At 48.7% G+C, this 20,178-nt stretch overlaps 1 protein-coding gene across 5 annotated transcripts in view; it reads right to left on the bottom strand.

The window, feature by feature from the left end:
* CERS2 (ceramide synthase 2) overlaps positions 1-12,989 on the bottom strand; it is a 58,507-nt gene extending 45,518 nt beyond the window's left edge. The window contains exon 1 of one of the 5 annotated variants that reach the window (XM_053278654.1): positions 12,935-12,989. The gene's annotated coding sequence lies outside the window, so the exon portion shown is untranslated. Of the gene's footprint in view, positions 1-8,386; positions 8,544-8,999; positions 9,021-9,314; positions 9,556-12,934 lie in introns of those variants that run through there. The other 4 variants (XM_053278651.1, XM_053278656.1, XM_053278655.1 and 1 more) reach the window with 4 other exon arrangements.
* Between the last annotated feature and the right edge of the window lie 7,189 nt (positions 12,990-20,178).

Below are 20,178 nucleotides of genomic sequence, written 5' to 3'. Positions count from 1 at the left end.
CAACTGGACTAAATTTGCTTCAAATGAGGTCCACAAGCTAGATCTCTTGCACCTCAAATGTTCACACATCCGCCATCTTGGATCGGGGTGGTTGACATCACAAACTGCGGCATTGAGGTTTCCTCATGCGCCCCTACAGCTGTAGCAAATTTGGTTCAAATCTGTTAAGCGGCTCATAAGTTAGCCCACACTTGCGCCTCAAAAGTTTATGCGCCCACCATCTTGAATCAGGGTGGATGATATCACCACAAACTGTGTCATTGAAGTGTCCCTGTGTGTCACTCACTACAACTGTACCTAATGATTCAAATTGGTCAGACAGTCCATAAGTTAGCCCACTTGTGCCTCAAACATTCATGTGCCCGCCATCTTGGGTTTGGGGTAGATGACATCACAAACTATGCCACTGAGGTTTCCCCATGTATCCCTACAGCTGTTGCAAATTTGGTTCAAATTGGTTAGGCAGTTCACAAGTTAGCTCACTTGTGCCTCAGAAGTTTACGTGCCCGCCATCTTGGGTTTGGGGTGGATGACATCATCACAAACTGCACCATTGAGGTGTCCCTACAACTGTACCCGATTTGGTTCATATTGGCCCAGGCATCGCGAAGCTGATAAGGGGCAGGGGGACATACGGACACACACACAGAGTGCCGAGTGATCTCATAAGTCTACTGGACAGTAGGCTAAAAAGTATGTGAATGGGACCGCCTAGAGCCTTTGGAGTCAAGTGGGATATAAACAAAATAAAGTGAAACCAACAACAAAGAAGACCAAAGAGCTAAGATTGGCCCAAGCCACTTGGGCAAGAGCTCCGATTCAATGGCCCTACCATGGACCTTTTTGTTAGAAAAGAGGCAACTAAGGGGAGACAAGATAAGAGGTTCATGCTGTGGGGAAAAGGAAAGGTTGTGCCGTTGAGTCGGGGTCGACTCCTGACAACTACCGAGCCCTGTGGTTTTCTTGGTAGAATACAGGAGGGGGTTACCATTGCCCTCTCCTTGAATCAGTATGAGATGACGCCTTTGAGCTCCTTCCTAGATTGCTGCTGCCCGATATAAGAGTTCCCCTTATTCTGGGAAACACACCAGCGGGGAATCGAACCAACTGCCTCCTCCTCTCTAGCCAAGTTGCCTCCCCGCTGCACCATTAGGTGGTGAGCATGTGTGCAGAAAGAGATTTTTTCCTCCCTCTCTCACCATACTAGAACCAGGAGCGATCCCATAAAACTGGCTGCCAGGAAATTCAGCAAGTATTTTTTTCCACACAGCACATCTTTAGACTATGGAATTCCTGCCATAGGATGTGGTGATGGTTACCAGTTTGGATGGCTTTAAGAGGGGCTTTGACAAATTTATGGAGGACAAATCTATCAGTGGCTACAGGCGACCTCTATGCTCAGAGGCAGGAGGCCACGGAATAGTAGTTGCAGCGGAGCAAAGGCAGGAGTGGGGTCTTGCCTTCACCTTCTGGTTGTGGGCTTCTCAGAGGCATCTTGTGGGTCACTGTGGGAAACAAGATGCTGGGCCTTGGGCCTGATCCAGCACAGCTGTTCTTATGATCATGGAAAACAGCACCTAGTGTGTCACGTTCAAATGCTTATCTCTCTAACTTTAGAGAAACAAGGGACTGGAAGGATGGAGAGAAAAGAAGGACACTGCTAATGGGTCAATTTAGCCCAGATGCCCAAAAGTTGCTGATCGGAAAAGTAATAAGAAGCAGCCATACTGTTTTCCATCAAAGGATGCTTATAAGTTAACTACCAACCAAGAGCTAAAATGGCACAGTCAGCCCAATTAATATCTTGGGGCAGACATCTGAATAAGGATGAAACAACAGGTTGTGGGGCTGAGAAGCACGTGGCTGGGTTTGTAAACATAAAGGTAAAATGTGCCATCAAGTCAATTTCGACTCCTGGCGCCCACAGAGCCCTGTGGTTTTCTTTTGGTAGAATACAGGAGGGGTTGACCATGGCCTCCTCCCGCACAGTATGAGATGATGCCTTTCAGCATCTCCCTAGATCGCTGCTGCCCGATATAGTACCAGCAGAGATTCGAACTGGCAACCTTCTGCTTGTTAGTCAAGCACTTAAGGTGGCTGGCTGGGTTTGCAGCCTACCCTAAACAGCTTTTTCACTTACATGTTTGCCACCCAGTTCCACCGAAGAAACCAAACCAGAGGATACGAGGTTGGCAGGATCAACTTTTGAATACAAAAGTAAGGAACCTTTTTGGGCTGCAAAACTGAATGGTCTTTGCCCAATTGATACTGGTCATTTACCCACAGTCCCTTGTGTTACAATTACATGGAAGAAATTCTAGACATGACTGACTGGTTAAGACGCAACATCTGTTACAGAAGTGTAAAACACACACACACACACACACACACACACACACACACAAAAACCCAAAACAGAAAGTGAACGAAGATCACTCATATCTGAAGTTTTAGATATGAGTTATCTAGCCCTTCAGGCTTCACCAACATTAAGAACCCAAGTAATTATAAACAGCCCTGCTGGATAAGGCCCAAGGAGGCCCATCTAGTCCAGCATCCTGTTTCACTCAGTGGCCCACCAGATGCCCCTGAGAAGCCCACAAGAAAGAGCTAAGGGTGTGCCTGTAACACTTGCAGCTGGTTTTTAGAGGCCTCCTTCCTCTGAGGCTGGAGGTGGCCTATAGCCCTCACAGACTAGCAGCTACCTGCCCTCCGTGAATTTGCCCCTTTTAAAGCCATCCAAGCTGGTGGCTAGTTGTTGTTGTTGTTGTTGTTATTATATCCCGCTCTTCCTCCAAGGAGCCCAGAGCGGTGTACTACGTACTTGAGTTTCTCTTTCACAACAACCCTGTGAGGGAGGTGAGGCTGAGAGAGAAGTGACTGGCCCAGAGTCACCCAGCTAGTCTCATGGCTGGATGGGGATTTGAAATCGGGTCTCCCCGGTCCTAGTCCAGCACTCTAACCACTACACCACGCTGGCTCTCTCATGCTTTTGCTCACTAAGCAGTGCCTAGAAGGGAATGGAGAAAAACCATTCAGATTTCAGCACAAAGCAATAAAAACCTCAAGACTCCTGAAATTTGCACATTTCCACCAGGAAATAAGAACATGCTAAAATCTCTTCGAGAAACCAGAACGGCAACAAGAGTGTATCACAGATTTCTAATGCAGGTTCCCCCCTTTTTTAAAAAAAGAAAAACCACTTTCTTCTCCGCAGCCCTCCCATGGCGGCGGTGGCGGCAGCAGGGGGCTCTCTATCCCTGGGGCGTACTGCCCTAGTGGCAGCCACGGCAGGGGCAGCGTCCCCACCCCTAGAGGCAGCAGAGGCCGGCTCCGACTCCAAGGCCGCCGGGAATGAAGCACGTGCCTGCACACGACCTCGTTCCCAGACACCATGGACCATCAGAACCCCGCGTGGCTGGGAAGCAGCATCAGCAGCAGGCTGCTCCACTCAGGATGAGCAGTGTGCCACGCGGCCACAGAGAGGCGCACAGCGGCAGGAGTGCCTGCCGAGCTGGCCAGTGGGGGAAGGGAGGAAGGGGGAGGAGAGTCCTTCAGACCCGCCTACCCCATCGTAGCTCCGCCCTCAACTGCACAGTGTCCCCTTCAGTCGGGATGCGATTGCGCACAGAACCGGTCCAGAGGCCCTTTATGGGCCTCCGAACCGGTTCAAAGAACTGGTGGTTCCGCCGGTCCGACACCGGGGGGGTGGCTCTTTAAGGGTGGGGGAGGGTGCACGTGCCCCTCCGGCCGCTTTCTCCCGCCAGCGCTCCGTTGTTTTCCAAAATCCATGGGGCGACGTGCGTGCGTGACGACATGCGCATGCGCAGACTTTACTTCCGCGTTTCCGGCCAACAACGGGGGGAAGGGCCGGCAGGGAGGTACGCTGCCGCCCCATGGATTCTGGAAAACGATCGAGCGCCGGCAGGGGGAAAGCGGTGTCTGTGGGGGGGGGTAAGTGCACCCTCCCCCACCCTTAAAGAGCCCCACACACCCCGGCGTCAGACCGCAGCTCCGCGAACACCACTATCCTTCAGCCCCTGCTTCAAATGTCAGTCGATCATCTTTGTCACAATCCCAGACCAGCCCTGTTTGTGGGCTTTCAATTTGCCCCCCCCCCGTGGGAAATGGGATCCTGGGCTCGAGCAACCTTTGGTCCGATTCCTAAAAGAGCCCTGCCGAATCTCACCCCAGCAGCTGTTCAGCCCACTCTGCTGTCTCAGGACTGGGCTGCCTGCATGTGTTGATCGCGCCGCTGCTACATCCACACAGCCCCCCCCTTGCCTGGGGGCTAGAGGGAAAGAGCGGCTTCTCTCGAGGAAATGCATTCTGCACGCGCAGACAGTGCTCTGCCACACCCGTGACACAGGATGCTACCGTTGGGTCTTCTAGCTTCAGCTGCGACATTGTTCAACCAGCCGTGTTGAACCTCCTCGGGAGGAAAGCCGGTCTTGTGGCAGGGAGTGTGAATGGCCCCCTTTGCTGAGAAGGGTTTGCCCTGGTTGCATTTGAACGGGAGCAGTGCTCCCTCTAAGGCGTGCGCACATGGACGCGCTCACAAGTTGTTGTTTTTTGATGTCCACTCAGTTAATTTTACATCCTGCTCAGGTTGAAACAGGAAGGCCCCACTCTGAATGCACAGGCACACACGCTGCCTTGATACTGCTGCCCAGAACAAAACCCATTCTGCACACGGATGGGGGAAAACAAATTAGAGAGAACACTGAATGGAAGACTACACGTAAGCTCTGTAAGAGAGTCCTGGGGCCATTCTGGGGAAAGCGCCTGCCTGCAGAAGGCTCCAAGTTCCCTCCCTGGCAGCATCTCCAAGGTAGGGCCCAGAGAGGCTCCTGCCTGCAACCTTGGAGAAGCTGCTGCCAGTCTGTGCAGACAATACTGAGCTAGACGGACCAAGGGTCTGACTCAGTAGAAGGCAGCTTCCCATGTGATACCCTTTTGCCAATCCCTAGGTTGTATGGCTGACTGCATGTCAGGACAAATACAGACCTCCACCCAAACGTCCTCTGGCTTTGCCCTGCTGAGGCACCATTCACCATCTGCCAAGTCCTAACGCGCGCACACCTCCCCAAGAAATGGGCTGGCTGTGTCCTCCACTCCACTGGACAGCCTTGGGAACCCACCTCTTGCGAAGCCCCACAAATGGCAGGTCACACACACTATGCTCCCATGCATGCATTGACAGACACATGTGCCAGGGAATACATCTATTCCCTACACAGATCCATGAAGTTTCACACCAAGATCATTTTAACCAAGCATCTCCAAGAGGGGAGAACAGCGACAGGAGTGGACCAGAAAACAAAAAAAGACAATTTGGAGTCCAGATGCAGCAGGCCCACAATGGTAGGCTCGGTTACAAATCCTCTGCTTGGCACGCAGAAGGTCCCAGGTTCAATCCCTGGCAGCATCTCCAGGTAGGGCTGGGAGAGATTCCTGCCTGAAACCTTGGGAGAGCAACTGCCAGTCAGTGTAGACAGTCCTGAACCAGATGGACCAAGAGTCTGACTCACAAGGAGACAACTTCATCGGACCCCCTGAGGGCAGCTCATCAGGAATCTCAGTTCTGCTTTTGTACTAGTCCCTGCCGAGATCGGGGTCAGAAACCCAGCTTTCTCAACACCCGCAATACGAAACGCAGCAAAGGGGTTTGTGCAATCCTTCCTATGCTGATTTTTTGTTTTCAAAGTAGCCAATTCTCCAAGAAGTTAAGGCAGTGGTGGCACCTGCCACCAGAACTGGGGGGGGAAACGCCTGCCAAAAGATAAATTGGGAATCCACAATTAAGGAGGGAGATAAACCATCTGCTGTCTAAGATTAAAAGTTGCTACCTTTTAGCCTGAGGCCAGCTTGCTGTATCTGAGACAGGTATGAAGGGCGTTGCCGAGATCCCAGTTTAACAACACATATCTAATCCATCTTAATTATTAACAGAAGTGGGGGCATGCCATATTAATCCTTAATGGTCACCAGCATTACCACGCACTATTATTTATTTAATTCTTTAGCTGTATTTAGCCCTTCGTCCTAAGGCCCCAAGGCGGTTACCAAAATAAAAATTCCAACAAAGACACAAAAATAAAACAAATGCAGCAAAACAATTTAAAGAGAGAAGGGTCAACTCACTAGCCGAAAGCCTGAATAACGTCACCCACGTGACACAACTAAGGCATGGGCGATAGAGGCCAGATCAGCCCTCTCAAGCAAGGGTCACAGTTATCACACCAACCAAAAGTTCAGCAAAGGCTATCCTGGCTACAACCACCCTCTGATTTTCTAAGAGCCACGCTGGATCCAGGAGAACCCCCCCCAACTGCAAACCTGCTCCTTCAGAGGGAGTGCAACCCCATCCTGAACAGGCTGAATCCCCATGTCATGATCACACCTTCTACTAACCGCAGTCGCCTCCGCCTTGCCAGAATGATGAAGTCTCAGCTTGTTTGCCCCCATCCAGCCCATCATGGCTTCCAAACCATGGCTCAGGACCTCTTCTGCCTCCCTGGGATCGGAAGACATCATGAGATAGAGCTGGGTATCATCTGCATATTGACGAATCCAAAGCCCAGATATCCGGGTGATCTCCACCCAGTGGTTCCACGTAGATGTTAAACAGCAAGGGGGAATGAAACTGAGCCCTGTGGAACTCCACAGGTTGATGGCCATGGGGCTGAGCACCAGTCCCCCAGTAACACCTTCTGGACCCAACCCTCCAAGTAGGACTGGAACCAACCAAAGACTGGAACATAGGAAGCTGCCATATACTGAGTCAGACCCTTGGTCCATCTCGCTCAGTATTGCCTACACAGGCTGGCAGCAGCTTCTCCAAGGTTGCAGGCAGGAGTCTCTCTCGGCCTGATCTTGGCAATGCTGCCGGGGAGGGAACTTTGAACCTTCTGCATGCAAGCAGGTGGGGGCTATTCCAAGAGCACCCCACCTTGCCGTGCTCACACATCAAGTCTCCCATTCATATGCAACCAGGGTGGACCCTGCTTAGCAAAGAGGACGATTCATGCTTGCTCCCAACAGGCCAGCTCTCCTCCCGACTGACCCACTCACAGAGATAGATCAAAAGGATACTATCGTGAGGTCAGTCAAAAGCCACACTCTCCACCTGGCCTGCCACCACATGCAGTCACCATTTCCAAGGAGCAGTCACACTAGGAATTAGGATTCCTCTCTACCCATTTACTTTTCTCAGGCTGAAGTTTTGCACGTACAGATCAGTCCCAGGAAGTACAGTGGAATCTACTTTGGTGTAAACATGCATCAAATTGTAACGCTTGCTCCCCCCACCTCCATTTTTAAAATAACGAATGTAATTGTAGTGCCTCTCCACTGCTTCTGTTTGTGTCCTCCAAAACAAAAAGGGCGGGCCTTGATTAGTTTAGAAAATAGACAGCAACTTGGACATGCAATTCTGTGATTACTGGGAGCAAAGGAAAGCAACACACCCAATTCTACCCATAATAAGTTTCATTCATGTAGAAGACTTGCTCCTAGAAGATGAGGGATGAATAAGAGTTAAAAAAAACCACAACAGACAGAAAATGTGAAGTAGGCCGCAGAGAGACCGGCACTTCCTGGAATGGGCTGGTGGGGGGAAAGAAAAAAGTCACACCACCAACCCGCAAACGCCCAACAGACACCTTTCCCATGTGCCCGACTACTCCCCAGAACGATGCTCATTTGGGAGAGAGGCCTGGAAGATGACAGCTTCATACAAGAAAGTGTCCAAGCCATTAAGGACGCCGACCACCGCTCTAAGGCACTGATAGAAGGCAGAGATATCGCACCCAATGCCAGACAACCACCACATTGTCCCAGCCGCCATGCCCAAGGCACACTCCCAAACAAGCCAGCAACTGCGTCCTGTGCAGACATAGAAATCCTCTCTCTCCGGCTGTCCTCGGGCACCTTAAGAGCGCTGGCACTTTTTAGAGCTCAAAACCCAAAGCATGGCCAGGCCCTGCTGCAAAACAACTAGGAAGGAACGCGATCTGGGTGCAGGCAGAGAGAAACCTCAAGGAACAACAGCTCACAAGGCTTTTTGGCAAAGGGGTCACGGGGGAGACAGTTTTGGGGGGTAAATTTGTGTCATTTGGGTTGGCGTGGGGGGAAGATCTGTAAGTGGAGGAGAACTCCTCGAATGCTTAGGGGGATCTGTCCCCCTGGACCCAGACCTGCACCCACCCCACACCATTCTGTCCACTAACCCTGATCTCTGTTTACATGAAAAGAAACACATTTTTAGAAGGGAAAGCAGGCGAGAGAGACCACCTGGCCAGACACCATGGGGCAAGTCACTTTCCAAAGGTTTCCGACCAGCCAGTTGAGCTAAAAAAAAGGAGAGACACAGAAAGCGAGTTACCTCCACTCCTCCTGCTCCAATGAATCGGATGCTTGTGAAACGCAAGGAAGAATATATATATATTCCGGGTAGCCACTGCCTCCCAGAAAACGCAGGCAGCCCCGTGTGCAAATTAGTCATCCTGGAAAAGGAGGGGCGGCCTAGATAGAAGAACACACCCCAGAGCAAGCGACTGTGCCTCGCACCACCACGCGCAGGGAACCGATCCAAGGCAGGCGGAGGGACCTTTCCTGGAGAGCAAGGCCCGCTGTCTGCCCCAGGGGCTTACTTCCGAGTCAACGTGCAGCGGCTGCGTCTCCTCCGGCCCCCTCCGTGGGGCTTCCCTCCCGAGTAAACGCGCCGCCCTTAGCGGCCCCTCAAGGGCCGCCGTCTCCACTGCACGCGAGGATCGGGCCCATTGGGCCTCCTCGAGAGTAACCCGCCCAGGGCCGGGGGCGCTGCAAACTCGAGCGTTAAGTTAACTGGGACAGATAAGCAGGCAGGGGAAAAAAGCTCCCACTCGGCAAATCCGGTGGAGATTTTCCATTAAACAACAACACCACCACACTCTTTAAATCCAAAAGTATAACGCATTAGAACCTGGGAGACGGCTTTGAAACCAACAAACACACACTTTATTTTTCTGCTTCGGAAGCTGAGAAAAGGGAAAAAGGAAAGGCGGCCGCTCTTCGCCCGCGCCACCCGCCTCGCCCCCACGCCTGGCTCCCAGCGCCTCGTCAGTTCCACCACCAGCAGCAGCAGCAGCAGCAGACACAAAGTTGCTCCCGGGTAAACTTCCCTCCTCCTTCCGATGCCCGTTTCCTGAACCTCAAAGCGGGAGAGCAGGAGGAGGAGGAAGAGGAGAGAGAGAGAGCGCGGGGGGGGGGGGATAAATATAAAAAGGAAGGCGGGGGGGTCAAAACAGAAAGATCCCATTTGTTGCACTCACGCTTGGGGAAAGGCAGCAGCAGCAGCAGCAGCAGGCAACTGGAGGAGGAAATCTCTCTCTTTCCCCCCCCCCCCGTGGAGTGTGCCTGCGGGGCTTCCCCCCCCCTTGCTTTTTTTTTCTTTTTTAATTTGGCCAAGTCCCTCCTCCCCTTGCTCCAGGAGGAGAACGCGGGGGGGTGGGGTGTTAGCAAAACCCAGGCACCGGAGAGTGACGTTGCTGGGAGCGATCAGGGGGGCAGCTCCACAAAGTCACATATAAAGCAATCCCGCCCCCCCCCGCCGCCGCCCTCCTCCCCCCCATCCATCCCTGGAGCCAAGGCTTAGCAATCGATGGCTGATTCACAGAGCAGAACCGGGCACTGTTGTTTCCCCGCTGCACCCGCCTTGCTTGCTTGGGCGGGGGGTGGGTGCGTGGGAGGGGCCGTCTTTGCAAGGGGAGGGGACAGGGCCTCTGTCAATCACGCAGCCTGCAGAGGCGGGGCTCAGGGTTCCGGCTGGGGCCTGCGCGCCCATGACCCACCCATGAAGGAAGGCGGGGCTTGTGTGGGGTGGGTGTTGTTTCTCCCCCCCCTTTTTTTTGGCGAAGGGAGTGACTAATTCGAGGGCTTCCCCCCCCTTCCTTCTTTGCCCTGCTTGACTCATCAGCTGTGACGTTAGTTCTTATAAACGTGTGTGGGGGGGGGAACCTGAGTCTGGGCTGTACCACTTCAAGGGGGGGGCGCTCACACACACAACACACAGAGGAGAGAAAGAGAGAGATTCCCTGCACGTAGAAAGCTAGCACAGACAAGGAGAGGGCTAGGCATGAACTGTTTTTCAGTGTCAGGCTTGTTTTCTACCTGCAGGGGGTGGTTTCTTTTTAATGGGGGGGGGGAAACGAACCATTTGGGCATGAAGGACTGGGTAGAGCACATGATTTGCATGCAGAGGGCCCCGTGTTCAAATGCTGACATCTTCACTCAGAAGGAGAGGAGAGCTAGTCTTGTGGTAGCAAGCATGACTTGTCCCCTAAGCTAAGCAGGGTCCTCCCTGAATGCATATGAAAGGGAGACTAGAAGTGTGAGCACTGAAAGATATTACCCTCAGGGGATGGAGCCGCTCTGGGAACAGCATCAGAACGTTCCCTCCCTGGCAGCATCTCCAAGATCGGGCTGAGAGAGACACCTGCCTGCAACCTCAGAGAAGCCACTGCCAATCTGTGAAGAGCTAGATAGACCAATGGTCTGACTCAGTATATGGCAGCTTCCTAAGGGATGGAAGCTGCCATATACTTCCTAAGGGATGGAAGCTGCCATATACCAATGGTCATGACTCAGTATATGGCAGCTTCCTAGCATGGCTGATCGTGGCCTTTCTCTCCCAGAATCACCCAAGAGCTGCTGCCGGTCAGAGCAGTGGACACTGCAGGGCTAAGTGGCCAAAGGCAGGGCTTCTCAAAGCTGCCTCCCCCATGTTATTGGGCTGCAGCTCCCATCACCGCTCGAGCCATTATGGGATGATGGGAGCATGAAACTCCCTGGGTGACTCTGGGCCAGTCCTGTATCTCTCAGCCTAACTTGCCTCACCGGGTTGTTGTGAGGATAAAAATAAGCATGGACTCCCCGGAGGAAGAAAGGGATATAAATGTGGGGTGGGGGGAATCTGGGAACGGGCTTTGAGAACCCCTGGATTATTTATTTGTTTGACATGCTGCCTGACTCCAAAGGCTCTAGGTGGCCCAAGGGTTTCACTCCACATACACCCAGTGCCTGCAACTCCCTTTGCATGAAGAAGATCTCAGATTCAATCGCTGGCATCTCCGCCAGTTAAAGGGATTTTGGGTAACAGGCAGTGTTCTCTCGTAATCTTTTTAATTGGTGTGCGGAGTGAATTTTGCTCTGGGCAGCAAAATCAAGGCAGGGTGTGCGCACGTGCATTCAGAATGGGGCCTTTCTGATTCAGCCTGAGCGGGGCCTAAAATGGACGGAGCGGACATTTAAAAACACGTGAGCGCTCACGCACACACACACACACACACGCCTTAGAAGGAACTCTGGTAACGGGGCTTGGAAAGAAGAAGTTTTTTGTTCTGAAGGTGAGCAGCTCTGCATTCCAGCATGACCATAAAAGCAGGATAAAGGGTTTTGAAAGAACAAAGCTCTCTCTCCGCCTGAGAACTGGGAAAGCGGCTGCCAGTCAGAGGAGATAACCCTGGATCAAAAAGACCAGCGGCCTGGCTCAGTAGAAGGGAGCTGTATCTGTTCATCATCATGTGATCCCCTCCTGACCCAGTCTGATGCAGACACACCTTTGCCTCCTAATCTGCTGATTGTGAGAGCTAGACCCGTTAGGAACGGAGGAAGCTGCCTTCTACCGAATCAGACCCTCGGTCTATCTAGCTCAGAATTGTCTACACAGACTGGCAGCAGCTTCTCCAAGGTTGCAGGCAGGAGTCTCTCCCTACCTTGGAGATTGCCATAGAGGAGACATGGAACCTTCTGCGTACAAGCACTCAGATTCTCTTCCTAAAGCAGCCTCATCCCCTAAGGGAACTATCTTGCAGGGCTCACACATGTAGTCTCCCATCCAAATGCAAACCAGGGTAGACCCTGCTTAGCAAAGAGGGCCGCTCATGCTTGCTACCGCAAGACCAGCTCTCCTCCATTCTAGTTTCTCAATTCAAATGAGAAAGCTTGCCACCTGCCAGATTACGTTATCACACCCCTCCATGCGCTTCCATTCTTGTGAGTGTTGAAAGCCGACCCACTAAATTTAACAGGGCTTATGGCCAAGTCGAACTCTGACTTGGCCAGCTTTTCTTGACCTGGCCTCCCATCACTGTGCTGGCTCGAATGTCATACCTTTTCTTTTTCCTGATCTGTCAGTGTTTACATTTTAATTTAAGACTATAAAAAGAGCCTTGTTGGATCAGAAACTGACCAGGATCTGTCTAGTCATTCATACCCCTAAAAGCACATAAGAACAGAGAGCTGGTCTTGTGGTAGCAAGCATACTAAGCAGGGTCCATCCTGGTTGCATTTGAATGGGAAACTAGAAGTGTGAGCACTGTAAGATATTCCCCTTAGGAAATGGAGCTGCTCTGGGAAGAGCAGAAGGTTCAAAGTTCCCTCCCTGGCAGCATCTCCAAGATGAGGCTGAAAGAGACTCCTACCTGCAATCTTGGAGAAGCTGCTGCCAGTCTGTGTAGACAATACTGAGTGAGATGGACCAGTGGTTTGACTCAGTATATGGCAGCTTCCTATGTTCCTTATGCATTTGAGGAGTTCCCTCCGCATTTTACAGAACTCCCCTCTGCTAAACCTAATAATTCATATCTGCAGTCCCCAAAATACAAATTTCTCTGCTCAAAAGCCTCTTGCCAAAATGTAAATGAGGAGCTGCTCCTCAACTTTTCCTCTTTTTCCTTAGCATTTGTTACTTGGAGGTAGACTGCTTTTAAACATGGAGGGTTTGTCTAGGTCCCATGGTTAGGAGCTGCTGGTTGGCCTAAGGCTTCTCTTGAATTTGTCTAATTTTATTCTATTTTTAAAGAAGCCATCTAAGTTAGCTGTGATCATCACATCTCATGGTGGTACATTTCAAAATTCTGGCTTAAGATGAAGAAAGACTTTCATTTCATACCTGAGTCTCTTGCCTTTACTTCACGATTGCTCAACTTCAGCCCTGCAGATGTTGGCCTACAATTCCCATAATCCCTGACTATTGGCCCCTGTGGCTGGGGGTTATTTATGGGAGTTGCCGTTCAAAAACAGCTGGGGGGCCCTAAATTGATCAGGCCTGCTCTACTTTCTATCGAAGATGCAGAGCTAAAATATACCCACTTCTGTCTTTTTATCTAAACTTTAAAAAAGTATAATACTTAGTAATGGCTTTTCCGGTAGCAAATAAAAATGATTATTTCCTCTTTCTGTTCTGCCACTTAGGGTCTTTTATTTATTTATTTGGATTTGGTAATGTGACTTTTCATACAATGTTTCACATTTTTGTATGAAGATACATTATTAAATGTATTAATAGTAGCAGTGTTATTGAACTGGATACATGTCTTAACTCCATTTTCTCCATAAATATATGAATGTAATGAGAGGAATGTGAAATGTGAAGAAAATTCCTGTGAACATTTGTTTATGGTGAGAAATCTTGTTCTTTTATAAGCTTTTATGCTCAATTTTTTTTTTAGACAAAACGCACTAAGCAATGGAGATCAATTAAGCAATTAAAATAAGTAAAACATATCAAGAACACAATGATCAATCCAACCATTAAAACAGTAGCGTTAGACTAAAAACAGTCTAAAGACCACACAGTGCTAAATGCTGGATTTAGACCAACAATATTAAAACACAGGTTTAAAATAGTAACCAACCACCACCACCGAGCAACGGAACAAAGTTAGCATATCAGGTGTTCATATTTATATTTCTGTTTTAATTGTTATTGATTTTAATGTTTTCTTTTTTTAATTGTAAACAGCCCTGAGCCATTTCGGAAGGCCGGTATAAAAATCGAACAAATAAATAAATAATAAATAAATCAGATGTGGTAGGCTTTTTGGGAAAGACCAGCTTTCGCCTTCTTTTGAGCAGACTGCATGAATCTCTATTGGGAGGGAATTCAGAAACATTGGGGCTGCCACAGGGAAGGCCCTGCTTCTTGTGGCGGCAGACCTAGCCTTCGTGTAGGATGGAGTCAGCAGCAGGACTTCCTTAGCAGATTTCAAACGCCAGGGAAATTACATGGAACTGCCATGTTTGGTGGCCGTCTACCTCCGAATACGGGTTGCAAGGGAGAGGTCTGCTGCTGGAGGCATCTGGTGGGCCATTGTGGGGAGCAGGAGGCTGGATTAGATCCGGCAGAGCTCTGCTTATACAGGAGGACATCATCAGAAATAAGGAGGATCTGTGTGTTAGGATTTCACTCCTGGGTCCTTGTAACTACTGTTTTCCTCTCCATGAGCCAGGATCTATAACAACACCAAAATTAATAATTAATATGGTAGCCGACCCATGACAAAATGTTCTCTGGGTGGCTCACAACACAACATTAAAACATCTCATAACACATGATGAAATCACAACAAAAAAACCCAAAATGAGGACTAGTTGCATCACAGTGTTTTTAAAAACTTTTTTTTTAAAGTATAACCATCTAACACTAGCTTTACTAGGCAATTTCAAGATTCAGCCCTATTCAGAGTAAGAATCCACCTTCTACTCATTTAGAGCTTTCTCTGTCCAGGTTGGTTTTAAAACAGCAACAGAAAGCACTGAATTCCGAATTCCCCACCCCAAACCTTTGCTTGCAGTCTTAAGTCAATCTTGTCCGACAGCGCCACCTGGTGGCCCACTTTGTCAGTCAGGTTCCCAGTTCTCTAGCAAAGGTACCCCCTTCCGTCCCAAACCTTCAGCTCAGGTTTGGCCATTGGCCATTTGAGTGGGATGGGAAGCAAGCACTGTTTTAAATGTTATGGTTATGGGAAAGGCTGCTCCAGTCACTAGGTCCACTACCGTATTTACCCGAATCAAAGATGACTCTGAATTTAAGATGACCCCCTTAAAAAGTAGAGGTTAAATGTAGGCTATACCTGCAGTTACTCAAAAGGAACAGGACTCTGAATTTAAGACGAACTCCCAATTTCTAGTATCAAAAGAACTTGGGTGGGGGAGGGGGGACCTAGTCTTGGATTCAGGTAAATACAGTAAATTACTCATGAGTACGCCCTCTGAAATTAATTTTCATTTTCATTTTAGTTCTTCCTGAGGGCAGTGCCAGAAAGAGCCCCCTAGGAATCAGATTGGCTGGAGCAACTTGAAGAGCAGCTGTTCCAACCAGTAAGACCAAAACAAGAAGTTACAGGCCGGCGGCCGTATACCGAGTCAGACCACGGGTCCATCTAGCTCAGTATTGTCTTCACAGACTGGCAGCGGCTTCTCCAAGGATGCAGGCAGGAATCTTTCTCAGCCCTATCTTGGAGATGCTGCCAGGGAGGGGACTTGGGACCTAGACGCTCTTCCCAGAGTGGCTCCATCCCCACCGAGGGAAATATCTAACAGCGCTCACACTTCTACTCTCTCATGCAAATGCAAGCCAGGGCAGACCCTGCTTAGCAAAGGGGACAATTCATGCTCGCTATCAGACAGGTTCTCCTCCCTTGACCAGCAAAACTCTCTCTTACACACTCCTTCCCTCTCCCCACAGCTAAAGAGGTGTCCCCTTTCCAGGGGTATCTAATTTCAAAATACAGAGGGCTTCCTAGCTATCAAGAAATCTATCACCATTGCTGAGTTACCGGCTCCCCTTTGAAACACCAGTGGACTATCTGAAGCTTTTATTTATTATATATTTTAATATTCAACATTGCTATATTTATTATTTTATTTTTAAAATAAAAACACTTCATAGCTCTGGGTGGTTTACAATGAATAAAAACAACACAAATCTAACAATTAATTGAAATATCAATTAAAACAGGCAGAAAATTAAAGTTATCTAAAAGAATTTCAAACAATTTCAATTTTTAACTGGCAGTTCACTAGACTAAGGAATACTTGTCTTATATGTAGGGTTGCCACTTTTTATTTATTTGTGACTTATTTACTACACTTATATCCTGCTCTAGGGATATAAATGCTCTGGCCTCTTAGAAGGCGCCCAGAACAGTATACGTGGTTTCATTTATTTTCACAACCAGCCTGTGAGGTAGGTTAGGCTGAGAAAGAAATGAGCTTCATGGCTGAAGCGGGATTTGAACTTGGGTCTTCCCAGTCTACAGCAACACTCTAACCACTACCAACTGCAGCCTGACATGCTGAAACTGAGCAAGGAGAGCTTTTGCTGGCAGGGTCATAAACCGCAGGAGTAGAAAATCATCGGGATGTATAATTAACTAGTTGCATTCATTGTCACAAGGCATGGTGATGTCTGTTAGTGTGGAAAGCTTTAAAATGAGATTTGACAAGCTCACAGAGGCGGCGAGGTTTATGAAAGACAATTAAGCTAGCTGAATGGAGCCTGCATGTTCAGGGGCAGTCTACCTCAGAATGCTAGCTGGTGGGGCCAAAAAGCAAGGGAGGCCTGCTGCCTTCATGCCCAGCTTGTGAGCTTCCCAGAGGTTACAGACTGACCACGGTTGGAAACAGGATGTTAGGTTAGATGGTTAATAGTCGTGTGTGTGTGTTGATCACTTTGGGGAGAACAAGTATTGTGAATTAGTGACTCAGAAGGCAGGAAGGAGGACTGGGTGCATTTTTATCTATACTCCTAGAGATGGAAAAGAGGTTATGATATTGCAAGATTTCCAGCTCTCAGTGCTTTGATTGTCCTGATGCTGGGGCCATATTGACAGTGGTGTGTAAAAGCTTTAAAACGTTTTTAAAACACAAAAACTACTATAAAGGGTTATCAATGCTGATTTATTTATTCACCATATTTGTTTGTTTGTTTGTTTATGATAGTTCTATACCCTCTGATATGTACATCTCTAGGCAGTGTACAAAATTTAAAATATTTTTTAAAAGTTACAAATTAAAATACATAACAATAAAAACCATAGAATAAAATAGATATTAAAACAAGGTTTTAAAATTATTAATGTTGCCAGGAAAGGAAAGGGAATGTCCTCCAAATATGACTCTGTGGGGAGAGGTCAATAATTTATTCATCGTCACCCTAACTCTGACCCTAACCCTAACCCTCTGAGCAAAAATGACTGGTGTTTTGCCCTAATCTTTTGCGGGTGGGGATAAAGAAGGGGCAATAACACCAGAAAAGCTCAGCTGTCAGGGCAAACGTGGCCGGGGAGTCCTGCAGTTAAAGCCACAGTTAGTGTGTTGCTTGGCCACCCTAAATCCAGTCAGTCCAGATGGCTCTCTGTCCGGTTGCCAACTGGCCTTGTGGTAGCAAGCATGACTTGTCCCCTAGGGAGATTGCCCAGGTTGCTTTGACCTGAGTAGTTGGCACTACAGTCAGGTAGGGATTTTTAAAGAAACACACATACACACTGGAGCTTCTATCTTTGGCCCTCAACGCCCAGTATCTGATGGACATGATGTTCCCTCAAAATAGTCACACTGACAAAGGCATACCTGAGCAGAGAGGCAAGGTTGCGTTTGTGGAATCTCCTCCAGTTCTGGAGGAAATGGTATACAAGAGGAAAGCTAAGAGCAGCTTTGCGGCAGAGGCTTCTGAGAGTCTGCATGCTCTCAATTAGCCTATGAAACTCCCTGCTACATGATGCCGCCATGGCCAGATTGATTTTACAGGCAAAGACAGATTCCTAGAAGAGGACAGTCCCACTGATCTATCAGTAGTAGTGACGATGATTAAATAGAAGGAAACCCTGGGTTCAGAGGCCAGATACCACTAAATACTACCACTTCATATTAGCTGCTGAAGGATGTACTTTGGAAGTCAATGATTTCCCTAACATCCCCCCCCCAGGGAGTATATAGACCCCACCCACCCCACCCCCCAAATTCTGTCATCCCCGCCCAAATTCCTACGATACTTTGAGAGGGTGGACTGAATAACCTCTCAGGATCCTTTCATTCTGCAATTCTTCTGTGATTATATCAAGTAGAACAACTAGTGGTAAAACCAATTTGAACCAGTTTAGCCCGGCCGATTTCCATGGCTAATGGTTTTTAACGGTCCTTAATGCTGACCAGTCAATTTCTGAACTGGGATGCCAATTCCACTCCCAGCCAGCAGAAACCCTAGTTGTTGAGGTTTCAGGGAATGTTATATCCTGGGTATAATATTCCAATCCAATCCAGTTTATCGTATATGCCGATAAGCCTTTAGGAGCCACCTAATGGAGCAGTGGGGAAATGACTTGCCTAGCAAGCATGAGGTTGCCAGTTCAAATCTATGGGAAACACCTATATGGGGCAGCGGCGATATAGGAAGATGCTGAAAGGCATCATCTCATACTGGCCAGGAGATGGCAATGGTAAACCTCTCCTGTATTCTACCAAGAGAACTACAGGGCTCTGTGGGCACCAAGAGTCGACACCGACTCGACAGCACAACGTTACCTTTATAAGCCCTTACAAAGGTCCTGGGAAATCTTTGGTAGGGCTTGTTTTTGTATTGGGGAGAAAAGGGTTATGGACGCTTCCATTGGCTTCCCAGTTCAATCCTTTTAAAAAAATAAACTAGGGTAATTCTAGGCATGGTTAGAAATCCGATTGTTGGTAGATCTGTATTAAGTGATATTGTTTGCAATTTGGTGGCTTTTCTTTCTTGATAGATTTTTGGCAAGGTAATCCTTTCTTTTCTTTCTTTTTTTTAAAAAGGAGGAATATGTCATGTATTTGCACACTTGTCCGAGAGAGAATTTGAACAACTTCTTGAGACTACAATTGGTATTCACAAGTATTGCCTTTGAATATGGATATGGAGGGTGTACATCAGGGCTTCTCAACGTTGGGCCCCCAGATGTTATTGGACTTCAACTCCCATAATCCCCAACCAAAGGCCACTGGGGCTGGGGATGATGGGAGTTGTAGTCCAATAACATCTGGGGACCCAACGTTGAGGATCCCTGGTCCACACAACCATCCTGACTAACAGCTAGTGACCTCTAAACTATGCTAAATTGACGTGTATCAATTTGGGGTGTGTGTGTTTGTGTGTGTATGCAAGCCCTTCTTGGATGGACCGGTCAGCAAGGGAATTATGGTTCTTTGTTGAACTGGGAAAGGTGCAGAAGAGGGCAACCAAGATGATCAGGGGCCTGGAGCACCTTTCTTATGAGGCTACAACACCTGGGGCTATTTAGTTTAGAAAAAAGACGACTGCGGAGAGACATGATAGAGGTCTATAAAATCATGCATGGCGTGGAGAAAGTAGATAAATTCTCTCTCTCTCTCCCATCACACTAGAACCAGGGGTCATCCCATGAAATTGATTGCCAGGAAATCTAGGACCAGCAAACGGAAGCACTTTTTCACACAACGCATCATCAGCTTGTGGAATTCTCTGCCACAAGATGTGGTGACAGCCAACAACCTGGATGGCTTTGAGAAGGGTTTGGATAACTTCATGGAGGAGAGGTCTATTAAGGGCTACTAGTTGGAGGGCTGTGGGCCACCTCCAGCTTCAAAGGCAGGGTGCCTCTGAGTACCAGTTGCAGGGGAGTCACAGCAGGAGAGAGGGCAGGCCCCTTTCAACTCCTGTCTGTGGCTTCCAGCAGCATCTGGTGGGCCACTGTGAGAAACAGGATGCTGGACTAGATGGGCCTCCTTGGGCCTGATCCAGCAGGGCTGTTCTTATGAGGAAGTTGTTTTGTCAATGATCCGATGGAGACCATAAAAAACGGCCTTCTACTGAGTTGGACCCTTGGTCCATCCAGCTCAGTATTGTCTACACTGATGGGCAGCGGCTTCTCTAAGGTTTCAGGCAGGGGTTTTACCCAGCCTTCCCTGGAGGTGCTGCCAGTTGTTGAATCTGGAACGTGTGTGTGTGTGTGTGTGTGTGTGTGTGCATGCAAAATTAGAAAACGGAAGGAGTAATCAAACAATCTTAATTTTCATTATGGTGCCTTCAATGTCTTAACCCTCAGATCTCAATTTCATCTGGCATCCCCTGGAAATTGACCTACCCCGCTCCCATTATAAATCCCGAGGAAATTACAATGAACAGGCACCAGGAGGGTTTTGCTTTCAAGGCCAGCTTGTGGGCTTCTTAGCATCTGATTGGCTGCAGTTGTAAGTAGGATCCTAGACTTCATGGGCCTTCAGCAGGGTTCTTGTTGGCCATGATAGCTAGCAATGGAGCCTCTATTTACAAGAACAATCTACCTCTGCCACAGTCATGCAAAGCTCCTGTTTTATGGGGCGTGCACCAGAGAATTTCCCAATGGA

This window comes from Hemicordylus capensis, chromosome 14, assembly GCF_027244095.1.
Source record: "Hemicordylus capensis ecotype Gifberg chromosome 14, rHemCap1.1.pri, whole genome shotgun sequence".
Taxonomy (NCBI): domain Eukaryota; kingdom Metazoa; phylum Chordata; class Lepidosauria; order Squamata; family Cordylidae; genus Hemicordylus; species Hemicordylus capensis.
The sequence above is the reverse complement of the archived record's forward strand: the minus strand, read 5'-3'. Positions and strand labels throughout refer to the sequence as shown.